This window comes from Argiope bruennichi, chromosome 8 (genome assembly GCF_947563725.1).
Source record: "Argiope bruennichi chromosome 8, qqArgBrue1.1, whole genome shotgun sequence".
Taxonomy (NCBI): Eukaryota; Metazoa; Arthropoda; class Arachnida; order Araneae; family Araneidae; genus Argiope; species Argiope bruennichi.
In genome coordinates, this window is record NC_079158.1 from 93,718,094 (window position 1) to 93,736,241 (window position 18,148).

Below are 18,148 nucleotides of genomic sequence, written 5' to 3' on the forward strand. Positions count from 1 at the left end.
GAGAGCAATATCGGATATAATAGCACGAATTTCAAAGAGAAAAGCAAGCATTTTTGACGATGAGAATTAATGGAAGCGAAAACACTATGCACAGTTTGAAGCCATGACACTTTTACACTTGTGTAGACTTATATTCACTATGGATTAACTGCATCTGGTTTATTTTTCATTTATTTGACTTGTAAACAATAGTGGATGTATTCTATAAGACAATTTTTTTTTCTATTTCAAAAATTATTTAAAAACATGCTTCAACATTCCATTGTTGAGCTACATTTACTATGATTTTATCGCCTTTGGTTTAGTTTTCATTTATTTGACTTGTAAACAATAGTGGATGTATTCTATAAGACAATTTTTTTTTCTATTTCAAAAATTATTTAAAAACATGCTTCAACATTCCATTGTTGAGCTACATTTACTATGATTTTATCGCCTTTGGTTTAGTTTTCATTTATTTGACTTGTAAACAATAGTGGATGTATTCTATAAGACAATTTTTTTTCTATTTCAAAAATTATTTAAAAACATGCTTCAACATTCCATTGTTGAGCTACATTTACTATGATTTTATCGCCTTTGGTTTAGTTTTCATTTATTTGACTTGTAAACAATAGTGGATGTATTCTATAAGACAATTTTTTTTCTATTTCAAAAATTATTTAAAAACATGCTTCAACATTCCATTGTTGAGCTACATTTACTATGATTTTATCGCCTTTGGTTTAGTTTTCATTTATTTGACTTGTAAACAATAGTGGATGTATTCTATAAGACAATTTTTTTTTTCTATTTCAAAAATTATTTAAAAACATGCTTCAACATTCCATTGTTGAGCTACATTTACTATGATTTTATCGCCTTTGGTTTAGTTTTCATTTATTTGACTTGTAAACAATAGTGGATGTATTCTATAAGACAATTTTTTTTCTATTTCAAAAATTATTTAAAAACATGCTTCAACATTCCATTGTTGAGCTACATTTACTATGATTTTATCGCCTTTGGTTTAGTTTTCATTTATTTGACTTGTAAACAATAGTGGATGTATTCTATAAGACAATTTTTTTTTTCTATTTCAAAAATTATTTAAAAACATGCTTCAACATTCCATTGTTGAGCTACATTTACTATGATTTTATCGCATTTGGTTTAATTTTCATTTATATGACGTGTAAACAATATTGGATGTCTTCTAGAAGAAGGGCTTTTTTTCTTTCAATTTTAAAAATTATTTCATAAATATGCTTCAACTTTTTTTTTGTAGAGTTACATTCACTATGGTATAATTGCATCTGGTCCAGTTTCATTCATTTGACGTGCAAATAATAGCGGAGTGAAAACGGATTTTTCAGTGAGGTATTTTTTTTTTTTTTTGCTCATAAATTTTGGGCTAGATATGTGATTTTGATTTCATGCATAAAAATTTGTTTACATAATCTTCCAGTACAAAATTATAAGAAAATTCTGACAAATTTTATTTTTTGAAAAACAAAAGTGTTATTCAGATATATGAAACCTTTTTCCGAAAAAAATATATAGAGGAAATTCTTTTTTTAATTTTGAAAAAAGTAGCTCTACAAAATTTTAAATAACTAATTTAAAATAAAAAGGAAGAGTTTCTTTTGTATGAGTATTCGTTTAGGTTGACCACTATTGTACCACTTTCCAAAAAAATAAATAAAAGGAATTATTTTTATAATTTTTGAAAAAAAATAGCTCTACAAAATTTAAAAGAACTAATTTAAAACAAAAAGGAAGAGTTTCTTTTGTACGAGTATTTGTTTAAGATGACCACTGTTGTAAATAGCTATACGCGATATAATGCAAAAATATTTCTAAGCGTTGTGCAGTGGTGGCTGTATAAAATAGCATTGAATTTTAGCTGTAAAAAATGGCAAATAGGAATTTTTTGAAACCACATTTAAATACTATATAATAAATTAATATTCAAAAGTTTAATACTTATTAAAATATTTCTGGACGTATTGTCTGAGTTCCTTAATACTTTTTTCTAAGAGTATTTACTTATGTTTCTATAGAAAATAATAGACCAACATCCGATAATATATAATTATACAAATAAATTTATTCCTGTTGGGGAGAAATACACATCGATCAAATAAATATTGTATAGATATTACCATAATATAATGCAACATTCAGAATATCGAAAAAGCTGTTGGTAATATCGGAAATTAACTTGTACTAGTGAATAGAGATTAAATAAACACTCATTATCGTTCACAACAGTAGTGTAGAAGAACAAATTTGTGAACTGAATTCAAAAATGTGTTCAAATTTTCTTAAATGTCAAAATTGAACAATTGTATTGATATCGCAAATGGATGGCTGCAGCAACTACCAATTCTTATGGAGTCTTGGAAAATTGCATTTTAAAAATTTAAAAATTGAATTATATAAGAAAAAAATTGAATTATATAAGAAAATTGTTCAGTTAAATCAAATACAAAAAAATTCAAAATTTATTATCCTGGAGCAAAATAGATGTTTTTATACTTTTATTGCAAACTTTAAATTGATTTCTTCATAATTTTTTTTTCTTAGTTTCTTTAGTGGTTTAGTCACAAATAGTTAGAAAGAACATATATCCCGGAAATTGCAACAAATTGGAAGCAGCAATTTTAAGTGCTTATGTAGAATCTTTAGAAAAAAAAATTATTCCAAAGATATAGTATATATAATAGAAAAAAAAGCATACCATTTTCCCCATTTGCTATTTACTTTGGCCCAACTACTCTGCCAATTTGGGGGCGAAAAAATCAAATTATGTAACAGTTGGCATTTAATTTCGTGACGCCACTGCACAAGTTAATCAATAATGAATTATTTAACATTCGGAGAAGAAATAAATAATGAATTTTTCAAAAATCTATCATATATTGTAATGTAATATTAATATAAAATATTACATTACAATATATGATATAATAATTTAAAATTAATATCAAATTTCTATATTATAATAATGTAATATTAATATAAAATTTTGAAATATTTCTAAAATTTAACTTGAAGAGCACAATGCTTTCTTTATGCTTGTACATTGATTTATAAAATTGAAATGGATGTTCAATTATAATTGATTCACAAATGTTAAATTTAATTTTCATTTCATTCAATTAATTGAAGGCAAGTCATATCAAATATTAATTTCAATTTGAATTTTAAAATAATACATACCATTAAGATTGCATTTCGATAATAGGAACCACAGTATCTTCATATAAATATATTTTTAAATTAAAAACATAAAAAATATAATTAATCAAAAATTAATTTAGGGGGGATATATTGTATTATATTAAATTTATCGAACTAATTATAATAAAACTTGATAAGGAAATATCTTCTCAATTTATTTAAAATTTATTGAAAATACATAAAATTGTACTACAATTAAAGAAAAAAAAAATTACTTGTAATGATAAATAAAATTTATTAACTAATATTTTATGATTAAATAAATCCTGAATTAAAATGAAGAAAATAACTTTTTGTATTAAAAAATACATAAAAATTATTGAATTTTGTAAATATACTTACAATTTTTGCTTCAAATATTTAATTCTTATTAAATGCTATAAAAGAATTTTCTCAATAGTTCTTAATATTAATAGCCCATAAAACACGTTTTTCCGAAACGATAAATTAATTTTATTTCCTTCTTACATGTAAGGAATTTGGAAAAGTTAAATAAACTTAACCTGAAGCTTTTGGGCCTGTTCGTTTGCATTTTAAAAATATTTAATTGGGCATGTTTCATGTGTGTGTTTTTTTAACTGAGGATCAATTTTTCAATCAATTCTTCGAATGTTTTATATATGAAATTTTACATACTTATTTCCGATAAAGATAGACTGAATTTTATTTTAATTGCATGTGAATTTGTGGAAAACATTTCGATTTCCAGATTACATTATATTTCTATATTATATTTATAACAATAATTTAAAATTAAGTTTAAAAAATAGTAAATTATAGTAAAAAAGTCAAAAACTTTTTTAGGAAATAGCTAAAAAGAAGCGTTTGAAAAAACTTCTCTTAATTCAATATATTAAATTTTCTGCTCAGTTATACGCAAATACATGAAAACTGTTGATCATAAGTATCAATTAGTTAATAATGAATATTACTGGCCACAAAACATGTATTTTCAAAAAAATAGTGAACAAGTGTAATTTATTTTCATTGGTTAAGTTCACATGTATCATTGCTTACTCTCAATCTCTTATTTATACATATAAATTAATCGCAATCTTAAGTGTTTAAGAAACCTTGCCTATTATGACTTTTTGTGTATGTTTTGTTCAATTCTTCTTTTTAGTACATTCTTAATAAGTTTAATTCGTATTTCACTTTCTCAAAGTTTCCGGAAATAACAAATTAATGTTTATTTATTTAATCTTGTTATTTTATAAAATTTATTTGGATAATATTTAACACATATTGAGAAGGAGTGTAATTTTCTGTATGATTGTTGAAAAGAGTAAATTCGTTTATAGACATTTTCATTTAATTTGAGTTATGTAATTCAAATCGTAAAAAGGAAAATATTTTATCGTCTTTCAACTCAACTCCTGATATGTAGGAGTTTCCAAACTTTATATGTTTGTTTGCACTCAGTGTCATCACATTAGTTTCATAAACTATCAGTTAATCAACTAATTTAAAAATTAAAATTTGATTCCTTAGGAGTGGAGCCACCTAATAATGAATTTCAAATTTCATAATTTCGTTCATTTCATACGTTTTTATAGTAACAAATTTTAAACTAAAAACGTAATTTCAGAAAAAAATTTCAAAAATCTTACTCTGAATATAACAAAAAGGATTTTTTATAAAACATATTTTATATGTAGTCATTTATGATTTTGACTTAATTTTATTTTAATCTTGATTTTTTACACAATGCATTAATGTAATTAAGAAATAATACAGATCAGTTGATGTATTCACATTAAACTATTTGAATATTGAACAATCTTTTTAAACATATCATCTTTATTGCCCTTTTAAAACAAAGAAATCTTTTCATGCAAAATAAGAATTAAGAATACAGTTCTTTTATACAAAAATAAAATTTAGTTACAAGCCAAAAGGTGTTCCTCATCAAGCATTGTTTCCAAACAAATCAAAACATCTTACAAAACTTTTTATATTGTTTTCCTTACGCATCAGTTCATTTTCTTCTTGAATTATTCCTTAATGCTTTACGACAGAAAGAAAGAAAAAATCGTTCATTTTTTTTTTCTTTCTTTTCTTCCTTCATCCGTCTCTGAAGCATAAAAATTTTCGATGAATTAATGTTTTGTTTATTTCGGATGTTTCAAAATCTCAAGGGACTTTCTGCTGGACTATAAATCATTCACAATAAAGGAAATAAAAAAGTTATTTCTCTTGGAGAAATCAAAAATAAAGACTTTGTATTCTTACAGCCCTTTTTTATCATTATGAATTTGTTGATCCGGAGTGTTGAATATTTTTAAAAACCAAAAAAGCTAACGCTTCACTAAGTAGAAATTGATAAGACAACTTAAAACGTTTGTTTTTATTTGAGAGATGGATTTATCCTTCACTTTGAATTATAAAATGTATCTGAAAGTAAATTGTTTTCTTATAGATATTTCCAAATGGCAATTCAGAATCATGATTTAGTGAACATTATTGATGATAATCGTGGATATTTCTAAGGGAAATAATTCTTTTTAAAGAAATGTCAACAAGAATTTACCTAATGTCTGTCACAATTGAACCTCTCACTGAAATTGTTGTCGTTTGTTAAAATGCATAATAAAAATAAATGTTTATTTTGAATGGAAGTGATACACAGATTAATATTGTTACAAAATTTTTTCTATACAGCAAAATACCGTCGATCAATCGTGATGCATTTAATCTCTAATAGTTCAGCAGCTTGCTTGCTGTCTGATCCTCTCAAATCTGTTTACTCGTCGGCGACTCCGACCACTCGCACACACCATTTCTGACGATCCACACGACTTCTTCCGATACACACGACACGACTTCTTCGTAGCTTCTGAGTGCCCGTCTTTTATAGTTCTGGGAGGCGGGGCTAGAATCTTCTGACCAATCAGGGCGCATCTGAGTGTATCTCTGTTATTACTGGATGGATCATGAAACTTCTCGAACTTTCTGGTATTATCCATTTAGTCGCCAAACTCGCCAAATTTATCGCCAAGCCGCCAAATGCTCGTCAAGTCTGTCGCCAAACTCTAAGTTCATTGATCTCAGCACGTACAGGACCGATCGTACAACGGTCTTTCTTACGATGACTCTATTCGTGCCGGGTAGCAATATTATAGTTTTGTAACAATATGTAAAAAAGTAACCGGAAATATAATTTTTCAATAAATGCCGCCTTTCAGTTTGGTAGGAAATGCGTTGAAGAATGTATGAAAATATAATTTTTATTTCATTCTTCTTTCTTATCGATAATATAAATGTCCCACTGGGGAGAGAAGGGGCATCTGAAAACTGAGGATGATAACTTTCGGTTTGATGGTTGGTTCTTGCCACTCTGGTGTTTACAGAAAAGGTGGGGTTTGGCTTATCCCTTCATAGATGGCGGGACAAACTTCCCACGGGAAGGGTTGTACCGTGATGGCCCATTTAAATCAACCACAGTTCCCACCAGTGTAGTTGTTATGGGGTTCGGAATAGCCGGTTGAAAGTTATTGATAATATATTTGTATTGTCCCTCCTTTTGGAGATGTATCATCTGGGCAGATACAAATAATTTAGTATTTTTATAATTAATTTCATTCAAATAACGATAACACATTTGAATGAACTTCCATATCCTTCCATAACTAAGTTTCCACTGTAATTCGTTATTACGTTATTCGTTAAATTCAGTAAATTTATTCCCATGCTTTGTTCATTGGCTTCAAAAATTTACAAGAAACCGAAATTGACTAGAATGTTAGGAAATGCCAGTTTTAATTTCTGCTAAATTTCCTTTAATTTTTCATCATTTTGAAATTTTTTTATGAAACCCCAGAAACAAAAAGTCATGTGACATGAAAAAGTTAATGAATCCATGTTTCTTCAATTTTATTTGATCCAAAATCATGTGATGGAAAAGATATAAAATTAAATTATTAAGTTTTCTCTTAAGAAGACATTATTCAGAGATCCTATTAAGCCGAATAAAAATAATTTTTCCATTAGCTTTAACTCTTATGAATAGATAATTTTGATTTGCTTCAACTTTAGTAGATATAAATTTTGCATGAAAGTTACACTAAAAATAAATTAAATCAGTTTCCTACTATGTAAAACAATTGAAAACATTGCTTTTGTATTTCCAAAGGAATCAGCGGGCCGCGGTGGCCTGATGATAAGGTCTCGGCTTCGGAACCGGAGAGTTTCAGGTTCGAGACCCGTTTCCACCGAAGAACAGTCGTGTAAGCGGCTCTGGTGCACGTTAAACCTCCTGGCAAAACGTCCACCCGCTGGTGTGGAGAGGAGGGTGCTAGCTCAGGTGTCATCCTCATCATTTCACCACGGTTCAAAATTACGAGGTCCGTCCCAATGTTGTTTTAAAATGGGACGTTAATATAACTAAACTAAACCAAATAGTTCAGCAATGCATTTTTAATATAACAATAATATTAAACGTTAGTATGAAAGGTGTTTTGTTTTGTTTCTTCCTTTAACGAATACCAACGAAAAGTGGTAATTTACATAGGTAAACATGCTAGGTAAAGGCTAAGGATCGTTCCCAGTGAAGACAAAAATATAAATAAACCAGTAATGCACTCGGTCCTAATTACTCGCAAATTGTAATAACCAGTTATTAGTAGATTCTACTCAATATTAAAGGTTTCGACAAACTTTTCATGACAGAATAAGATGCTGGGAATTCAAAAGGACTTGAATCCGCAGTAACAAGATTCTCCGTACATTTCTCGAGAAAATTGCCTGTGAATTGTTCAAAGATAATCTAATAGTTTGTTTTTATATTATTACAGTGGTCTTAATATTGAAAAGAATATCTGATATTTATCAGAAAAATAAATAACGTGTCACCGTCCTTATATATCATTCATCGTTATAAGAGCACACCAGTGGGGAACATTTACTTTAATAAATAATCCTAAAATCTTTCCCATTTTTCACTAACAACACACTATTTGAAAATAATCGAACAAAATGATCGAACAATCTATTTACCGAATGCAATTTTGATCTCTACTTCCTTGAGGCACATAGGAGTGGGCTGTGAAGAAACAGCAGTAACCTCCTTACATAATATATAATAGCATACATAGCGGCTATAATTCTACATAATAGCCGCTTCTCATACCCACCTCCCCTCCTAGGAAAGAAGGTATTCGGAAACGGTCATCGTAGTTGTTAATTCGAAATTCTCAAAGCGCCCCAAGTACCTTCACTAGCAGTGAGAAGGATAAGAAACGTACATAACCACATACATCAATATTTTTGTTTATATCTCATTATCTAATTTCATTATTACATCACGCATTTTTTTTTCTGAATCAAGCCCAATTCTTATTTAGGGAAAAAATTATTAAAGAATAAGTCGATGGTTAGAAGATTTGCATCATCGTCACTTGTCTGTAACTATTTGCTTTCTGCATAATGCAAATGTGTTTCCTTTGTAATTATGCAATTTACATTCATTCTACTTACGTTAATTTAATTACAGTCTTAAAACTAATTAATTATTTATTAAAATTATTTATGTTCAATAACTATACAGGTTATTTATTTATTCAATAAGTATTTCACTATTTGCTTTTAATATGTACTAGTCTTGGCCTCATACTAGAATCTTTCAGAAATAAAGAAGGTCCAAAAACTCCTTAGAAATAAATAGGAAATATTATTATTGTGCACAGTGTGATAGTTTCTAAAGCTTTCCGTTACACGTTTTATATATTTCTTTATTTTCTTAGTGTCGATATTTCTGCTTCTTATCCAAAGCTCATAATTTAAATAGTTTGTAAACATGTAACATATTTCTATTTCAAAATGAGTACCTTATTTTGATTTCTGTATATGATTATTTATTCAATACTTATTGTCTATCTTTACAATCCATACCAATAATCAAGTTAGAGGAAAAAGCATTAAGAGTAAATAGGAAGTACTCCTAAATTGTGCCCAATACATGTATGCCTAAATTTTACCTTTGGTCCAAATGAATTCTGGAAATTGGAATTTTAGTAACGAAATTTCTGAAAATGAATTGATAGTGGCGTAGCATCACACAGGTACCTAATCATTAATGTTCCTGCTAAATCTTATTTAAATAATTAATTTTCAATATAAAATCCATTAATAAATATCCATTAAAACTCTTACAGACGCTTTATTTATTTAAATAAACTACAGCTCTCAGAAACCAGCGTCAAGCTTTAGTTTGGGCAAATTCATTTAATCGGCAAGTTCATTGGTAATTTCATGTTATGATGCATTTTTAATATTAACAAGCGGTGTATCTAATTAGTTCATAAGCCAGTACTTACTCACTAAAAAACAAACTCGATTATGATAAACTCAAGTATTCTTCATTATATTTCAGAGTATTTTTTTAATCTTAAAATAATAAATGATAAATAATTAAAATATAATCAATTAATAAAATAAATTTAGTCTTAAAATAATAAATGATATTATTTAATAATCGTAAAGGTGTCTTAATAAATTAGTTACGCACTGTGATATGATCCAATTTTCTGAAACGTTTGATGTGTCATGCATTAATAATGCATTGCATTACCAGAAGATTTGTATTTTAAATTATTTGTGGTGTGTATCAAATTATTTGTAAAACCCTTTAAAATAAAAAGTTTTGTTTAAGTACTTGAAGTGTTATAGGCTTTCTTTAACTTTGCATTTTCAATATTGTTTAAAAGAAATATTATTTAATGAATCAAAGTATGTCTGGATAGGTTATTGTGAATAAGATATAGAGTTGAAAATTGAAAAACTTTTTTAAAAGCTCACATTGTAATCAATACATGACATAACAAATCATTCAAATGTTATAAATATCTAAATCGTGCCAAAATATGTCGTAAGCGTGCTCATTTAAGAAACGAATTATTCCAACCACGCCCTTCCCGTTCCTGTTTTAATTTTACTACATCTTTCAAATTTCCACTTACGATTATTTTGACTTAATAGGCTATGAATATTAGTAGATATGAAGAAATTAACATATTTCTGCCTGAGATAAATATACTGCGTACATTTAGAGATGCATACAAAGGAAATAATTATAGTAATCACGAGAAATTATTCACAAAAAAGTCACCACAAATGAGTTTTTATGAACATTTGTTCGCGTTTTGTAATATCTTTTTAAGATAAAATTATTCTTAAGAATTAAATAATATTTATCTCCAAATTTTGCAAATATTCCCATTTGACCCTGGAAATTAATGAATAAGGAACTCTAATTTTAAGTGAAAATTAGAAAAAACAGCATGAATTAATTGTACAAGAGTTATTCCTTCATGAAGGAAAAACATTTCTTGTTATGTAAATTAAAACGTTAGTTCGACCAATTTCTTACCTAAGAATTTAAAAAAAATTAATTTTATGAAAAAGAATAATAATTTAATAATTTAAAATAAAATATAAATGATAGTAAAAAATCATAAATAATCCGAAAAAAAATTTAAACGAATATTTATTCCCTTAAAAGTCAGTTATGGAGTCTTTTGTCTTTTCTCTCTTTATGTATATTTATAAAGATAGATACAGATATAGTTATAGTTATAGATAGAAATATTTGAAATTTAAAAACTTCGATTTATTTACCACGAGAGGCATAATTTATGTTTAAAGAATATGAGGTAAGAAATACGCAGAGGTAAGAATAAGAAATTCTGCATCGTGGCAGAAGAGCAGAAGAGACCAAAATTTTTCCCTTTAATAACTTTACTATGAGATTTGCATAGGGATTTTCTTTGAGACATGCAATATTAGAAAAGGGAAATTTAAATATCTTTAAAAGAAGGTTGTAGGCATTTGGAATTTTTATCCCCTCACTCTGATCGTGAGAAAATGCTGAGACCATCGTTTTTCTAAAGCGAATGTTAATACGGGCTAATTTAAAATCAAAATTAAGAAATTAACTAAGATTTAGTTTGGATTTAAAAATATCATTATATATATATAATGATATACAAAATTAATAGGAAAAAAAGTATCAAACTTAAACAAAATGAAATAAGAATCCTAATGAATAAGAATGAAATAAGAAATATGAAAATGAATAAGAATAGTCTAAACTCATATGTGTTTTAGTAGTAGCTGCACTTGCGCTCTCTTTTTCTGTTCTTTTTTTAGTTTTGTTGCGATACCGAAATAATTTTAATTTTATAATAATAGGTTTTAATTACACAATGCTCATGTTTTTGGTTACTTATATATATATATATATATATATATATATATATATATATATATATATATATATATATATATATATATATATATATATATATATATATATATATATATATATATATATATATATATATTTGATAAAAAAAAATTGCCATTGAAGTTAGGTTACATTTGTTCCGTAAAATACATTTTGTTTCAAATTTTCCATCTTATATCGCATCTGAAGCATTTGACCTACACATTGTTCCAATGGATTAATTGTAGCTGTTACATTTTGAATATTTTATCACGAAGCAAACATAAACTAACTTCCCAATGATGAAAATATATTACCACCCTAGGAATTCGTATTCAATCACCATTAGCAGCTCTTTCCTTAGTAACATTTTCTTCCAAAGATGAGATTTTTCACACAACTGGTCTCTGTCTTTTGTAATTGAAAAATCAATGCCTTGCATTTTTGGATGTCGTCACGTTTTCTTGCGTTTGTAATGTAATCAACAAACGGAGACGTAACTTTTCGAAAGATAAGAAAAAGAAAAAGTTTTCTTATAAATCCAGTAATTTCTATCCACTAAATATTCTGGTTATAATCGAGGTTTCAATAGAATCTCTAATCTCTACTGCTTTAGTTTAATCTAATACTTATTACTTGGGTTATGAAGTAAGGATTGTTGACAAAAGGAAGCATTAGTTTTTGGTATGAGAAACATTTCAGTAGACATTCTATGCAGATTCTATGTAGTTTTTGATGCTGATTAGCTAATACAGAAATCTAATTAGTTCCTTTACGTGAAAGAAAGTTACCTTCTTGGAGGGCTCTTAGAAGAAATTGACACATTCATGTGCTTTGTTGACAGATAAACCATAAACTTATCTAGCCGTCTTAACGGATGCTGCAAGAAATTTAATACTAATACAACTACCTGTTAAAACTGATATTAATTCGTTAAAAAAGGCTCATAAAGACCACAGCAATTGTCATAATCTCTTTTTATCGATTTATGTACTAAAGCCATGCCATACATTAATCCATTAAGCTCTTTTAACCATGACAAAAGCTTAGGTGAATGAATTAAGTTGGGAAATGCATTGATATCTTATCAAATCATAATAAATAAAACGTAGTTTGTGATACAGATTGTGATAATAATTCAAGAATTACAAAAAATGAAAGATATTTTATCATTATCTTATTTCAAATTTAGATTCTATTTCTTATTTTCATTAAGATTGTTATAGAATAAAATATTCGATTTGATTTTATAACAATCTTTAATCAGATACAGTAAATAAATAATATGATGCTGAAGCATAATAGTATAATAATACTATTTTTAAAAAATTAAGTCTGAAAATTAATTATGAAAAATGGGGGGAGACAGTTATATGTCATCCAAAATAGAAAGCGAGAGAAAAAGAAAGTTACGTGGAAAGCAAAATGTTTGGAAAAAGTAAAAAGATAAAAATAAAGATTATGTTTGTCAATTAAAAAACGAAAGTTAGGAGCATGTATCATTAAATTTTATATAGCACAGAAAATGCTAATTTTGAACATCTCCCCAGGTTTAAAAAAAAGCATTTTGAATAACTTAAATTATCTGAAGGTTTATTTAGAATGATTTTTTCAGCATGGCTGCAATCACAAAGGTTATCATCTTATTTTTTCAGCTGATCTAGTCAAGAAATAATAGTGATAACTTAAATATCATGTGATAACTTTAACACATGGTAGGAATAGAGAACCGCCAACGTTTTGATAGATTTCCAGATGGCTTAGGTGACTGTAAGAATGTGAGGTAATACTGCGCAAAAATCTCGAGATTACCAAATTATAAAGCTCACAAGTAACTTCAGATGAGACAAAAAAAAATTGTATACGCTCAGAGAATACAAAAAAATTCGCATACGCTCAGAGAAAGACTAAAAAATGTATATATGCTCCTAAAAGGTAAGAAAATTTTCGATCACGGAGGACATTGTATAGAATCATAAAGTCCATTTCAGTTGTAATTCGCATAATCCTCATTATTTGTTGACAGCTGAAAAAGACTGAAGCATTAATTTTTAATCTAGGCACGCCAACTAATGTATGGAACTATTCAAGTCCATTCCAGCTGTCATTGGCATATTCAGCCTATGTGAGTGCAGCTGGAAAAAAATGAGACACTAATTTTTAATCTAGGCATGCCAGCTAATGTAAAGAGTCATAAGTCCAATACAATTGTGATCAGCATATTTCGCCTTATATGTTGAAAGCTGAAAAGGAATAAGACACTAATTTTTAATATAATCACACCTGCTAATGTATGGAACCATCAAGTCCATTTCAACTATGATTCGCATATTTTAAGTTCAATTCTTTATGATATTACAAACCACAAAATTTTTATTGAAATCTTATCCACAATAGACGTGGTTTAGTAATAAAAAGACTGGGTAAATTGATAGTATAATCAGAAAGCAATTAAAATTCATCATTAGTCAGTAAAAAAGTGCATAATTGCACCATTACATTTGAGCAATTATTGCTATAAATATTCACAATATGAATAGACTTTTCTGAATGAATTGTCAAAGAGTTCATATTTCTGATCTATGCCATCTAATGATCCAAACATACTGCTGCTTTTCAGTTCTTTAATTGAAGATTAGAGTAGGATGTAGACTTTTTTAGATATATAACAAAAGAGTTTTAAAAGTAAATTAATACTACTTTATAAAATTATTTTACTTTCAAATATGCAGAAATCATGAATTTTCATTCTTCATATCACTGTGTTATAGCTCTTACGTAGAAGAAGCATATAGCAGCCAACCCAGAAGAATTAAGAAAGCAAAGCATGCCAAACTGCAAGAAAGATGCTGATATATGCCAGGAATGTTGATGGCATTAATGGTTAAAGTATTGTATTCTGTTTTGGTGAAACAATTGTACTATTTGGGCCAGACTTCATAATATTGTATTGCAATTAAAAGATAAGGAGTACATCTAAGTTTCTAAATTTTGTCACCACAACTACAAGAATATCTGACCAACAAGGTCAGATTTAATGAACATCAAGACCTCGTACAAAGATTACTTTTGTGGAATGGCATTACTGAACTGAGACCCACCGACAATGAAACCAAGGTAACTGCGATTAAACGTACATCAGTAACCGGAGGAATTCAATTCCATAAATGGAGATCAATAAAAAAAAAGCTGTTCTGTATTATTTGGATCTTTTACGAAACTAATCATGAAAATCAATATTTCCTTTATATAATTTTTCTTGAAAATTATTTGGCATTTATTGAAATGTATTTTATTTCTTTAAAGCAGGTAATATATTCTTGATGAATATTTTATTCGTTAGGAAATTTGCATCTAAAAAATAGATACATAGTTTCGAATTCAAGGGAAAATATGCTTTCTTAGTTCAGCAAATTTAGAAAACAATTTGTTTTAAAAGCAGTTCTTGACAAAAAAAAATCTAATAGTTTCGCTCCAAGGCAGCAATTTGACACGAAAAACCTTTCTGTACTTGGTAATAACGAAACAAAAAATGAGTAGCAGAAGAAAGAAAACAAGAAAAATTTAAAACATACACTTCGACGAATACCACTTCCGTTAAATGTTCGAACATTTTTCCTAGAAAAACGATTTGCATTGTAGATTCTATTTCTGCATTACTATAAGTCTAAATAAAACCCAAAATCTAAAATTCTTTTGAAAAACGTCTGGCTTTTGCAAGGATTCACTTTTTAGCCCCGGAGCTACAGAATAGAATAAAAAAGAAATATCAGAAACGGAAATAAGCTTGCTTGCTTAAATTTCATGACAGAATTACTGAATAGTTCTTTGATACATTATTCATGTGGGTATTTTTAAATGCATTTTAATTTGAAAAGCTTAGAATTTCCATTTTGAAATGAAAGAAATTGGATGTGAAAACTTTTTCAGCTTCCCAGGAACTTGTGCGGTTTTGGTTATATTTATTGCGAATTTTTACGTGATTAAATTAAGCTACCAAGCAGTGATTTAAAAAATAGATTATTTATTATTTCATGATTAAAACATTTATATTCGAAAATGAAATTAAAATATATTACTCCAAAGGTTATTTTAAAGACTATCAAATTTTAAACTCTAAACACATTTCAAATTATTAATTTTTAATGCTACATATTAAATATATTTTAGTTCTTTCTTGTGAAATATATATTTAGAATCCTTTTTATATAAAGAATATTAATAATCAAGAGAAAAAAATTGCATACTATGATCTTAATCGACGAAAATAAAGCTTTAAATTGCTGATACTGTACGATTAAAATTAAATTTTTCATTTTAGTTTTACTTATTTCTAATCATTTAAAGCTTATTATTTAACAAATCATGTTTAATGAATCTAATTAATGAATACAATTATGCTAAACACTCAATTTTCAAAAACAATTATGTTTTTTTTTTTTTCCTTTACAAAATGTGTTGATCTAAGTTTCAGTACTATGAAACATTTGTCAAAATACAAGATTTGTCGGATATCGATCTCCAAACTCAACTCTATTATGGATCAATATTCCTAATTCTCAGTTATATATATATATATATATATATATATATATATATATATATATATATATATATATATATATATATATATATATATATATATATATATATATATATATATATATATATATATATATATATATATATATATATATATTTAAATAAGAAATAGAAAGAAATAGAAAAACATTATTTGACTTTCACATGATCAACGAAATTATTAAAATAGCAAATGCATATACAGAAGAATAACATTTAGAAGAATATTATGAAACATGATGATGTGCAATTGCTACTTATACTTAATTATAGTCACTTTGTAGTATTTCGAGTATTAAGTGATTTTTTTACAAATAATAATTATTTTGTCGAAACAAATTATTTTAGCAAATAATAACTATTTTACCGAAAGAAACTATTTTAGCAAATAATAATTATTTTACTGCAAATATTCTTTGGGAAAGTGTTAGTGATTTCTTGCCATTTTTTCCCGTCGTTTACAGTGTCTCACCGTGTACGGCAAAAAAGAAAGTATAAGCAAATCTATCAATAAGTATTCTTAAGTAATTTTATTCCTGAAAAGGTATTCCTATTTTTTGGATGGCATAATTTTTCAGTTTTTTACTAAAAATGCTATTCGAGAATTCTACCCTAATACGTTCTTTCTATCCAAACCTGAAAAAAAAAATTAAAAATTGGATGCAATGTTCAAAATAGCATATCCTGCTTCCTAAAAATTATATGTTCAAAGGAAAATATCAAATTTAATAAGCGTAACAATATATTCAAATAGAAATCATGTTTGACAGATATAAGACTCAAAATAGAATATAAAGCTTGATAAACATAATATTATGCTCAAAATAAAATGCGTCGTATTTGACAAATAGAATTCTTTGAATAAAAAATTTAATTTAAATTATTAAAAGAATACCGAATATTGTTTGGGCATTGATTTAAAATAAAAGAGAACATTTTCATTGAAAATGTCCAAAAAGTATTTGTTATTATTTTACTCGTTAACCTGTACTGTAGAATATGGATATTACCACAGAATAGTAATTAATAATTTAATTGAAAAATATAAAATTATTTAGACAATGTATAATTTGTGGATATATTGAACTGATAAATGTACTGCTTCTCTTATATTACTTAATTTCATTAAAATAATTATCTGTTTATTCTGCATACCTTAACAAAAAGGGTCTATCTTAATTCGAATTTCTATTTTTTTTAGCTTATAACCAACAAGTTCTACATGCTATTATTTTTATAAATGAGAAATAATAACATAAACGAATTTTGCTTTTTGGGGTTGTTTCTGTGAAAGTATCAAAGATGAGAATTCGTAGGATAAATACTTTATTAATAATTAAAATTGTCTATTTAAATTTTTAGTTTAAAATTTTTCTTATTTTCATGTGAAACTTTTAAGTTCAAAATGGAAAATTATTTTATTGAACAGTTGTAGAATGATTTTAAAGCATTTTCTAAGCAGCAAAGATAAACACTAAAAACAAGTGCTCTTCAAAATATTTTGTAAAATCTCTTTTGTGATTCTTACCATTGTCATTGATGCTAGGGTCAGTTTCCGTTTTAAAAATATAATGAAACTTCCTTTGATTTGAAAATCAAAATCCTTTAGATATACAATAGCCAAAATAACAAGGTGAGGAATGAAAATAATTTTTTTTCTATGGATTCCATATAAAATTAAATAAAATTTATTTTAAATGAAGCACCTAATTTAGTTAAGTAGACAAGGGTTCCAATAAGACTCATAAAATTAAAAGAAATCAAAGGATCATGAAATTATATTTCAAATACAACCCATAGTTCACTGAATATGATTTATTTTCTTAACATGTAAATTTATTTACATATAAATTTATTACAAATAATAACATTTACTTACACTTTAAATAGAAAATTTTTCACATTTTAGTTTATACGAAAATTTCACGACTTAATTTTTAATACTTTTATTTTAAATTTGATGTAACTTTGATACCTTTGTAAAAAATGTAAAAACTTAAAAATTCATCCAGTAATTCAAAACTGAATAGCTTTTTTTAATAATTTTTGATTTTTTTTTTCTTTTCCTATTTATATTAAAGCCTTTAATTGATAAAATTCCAAGTCGTTTCTCCTTGATTA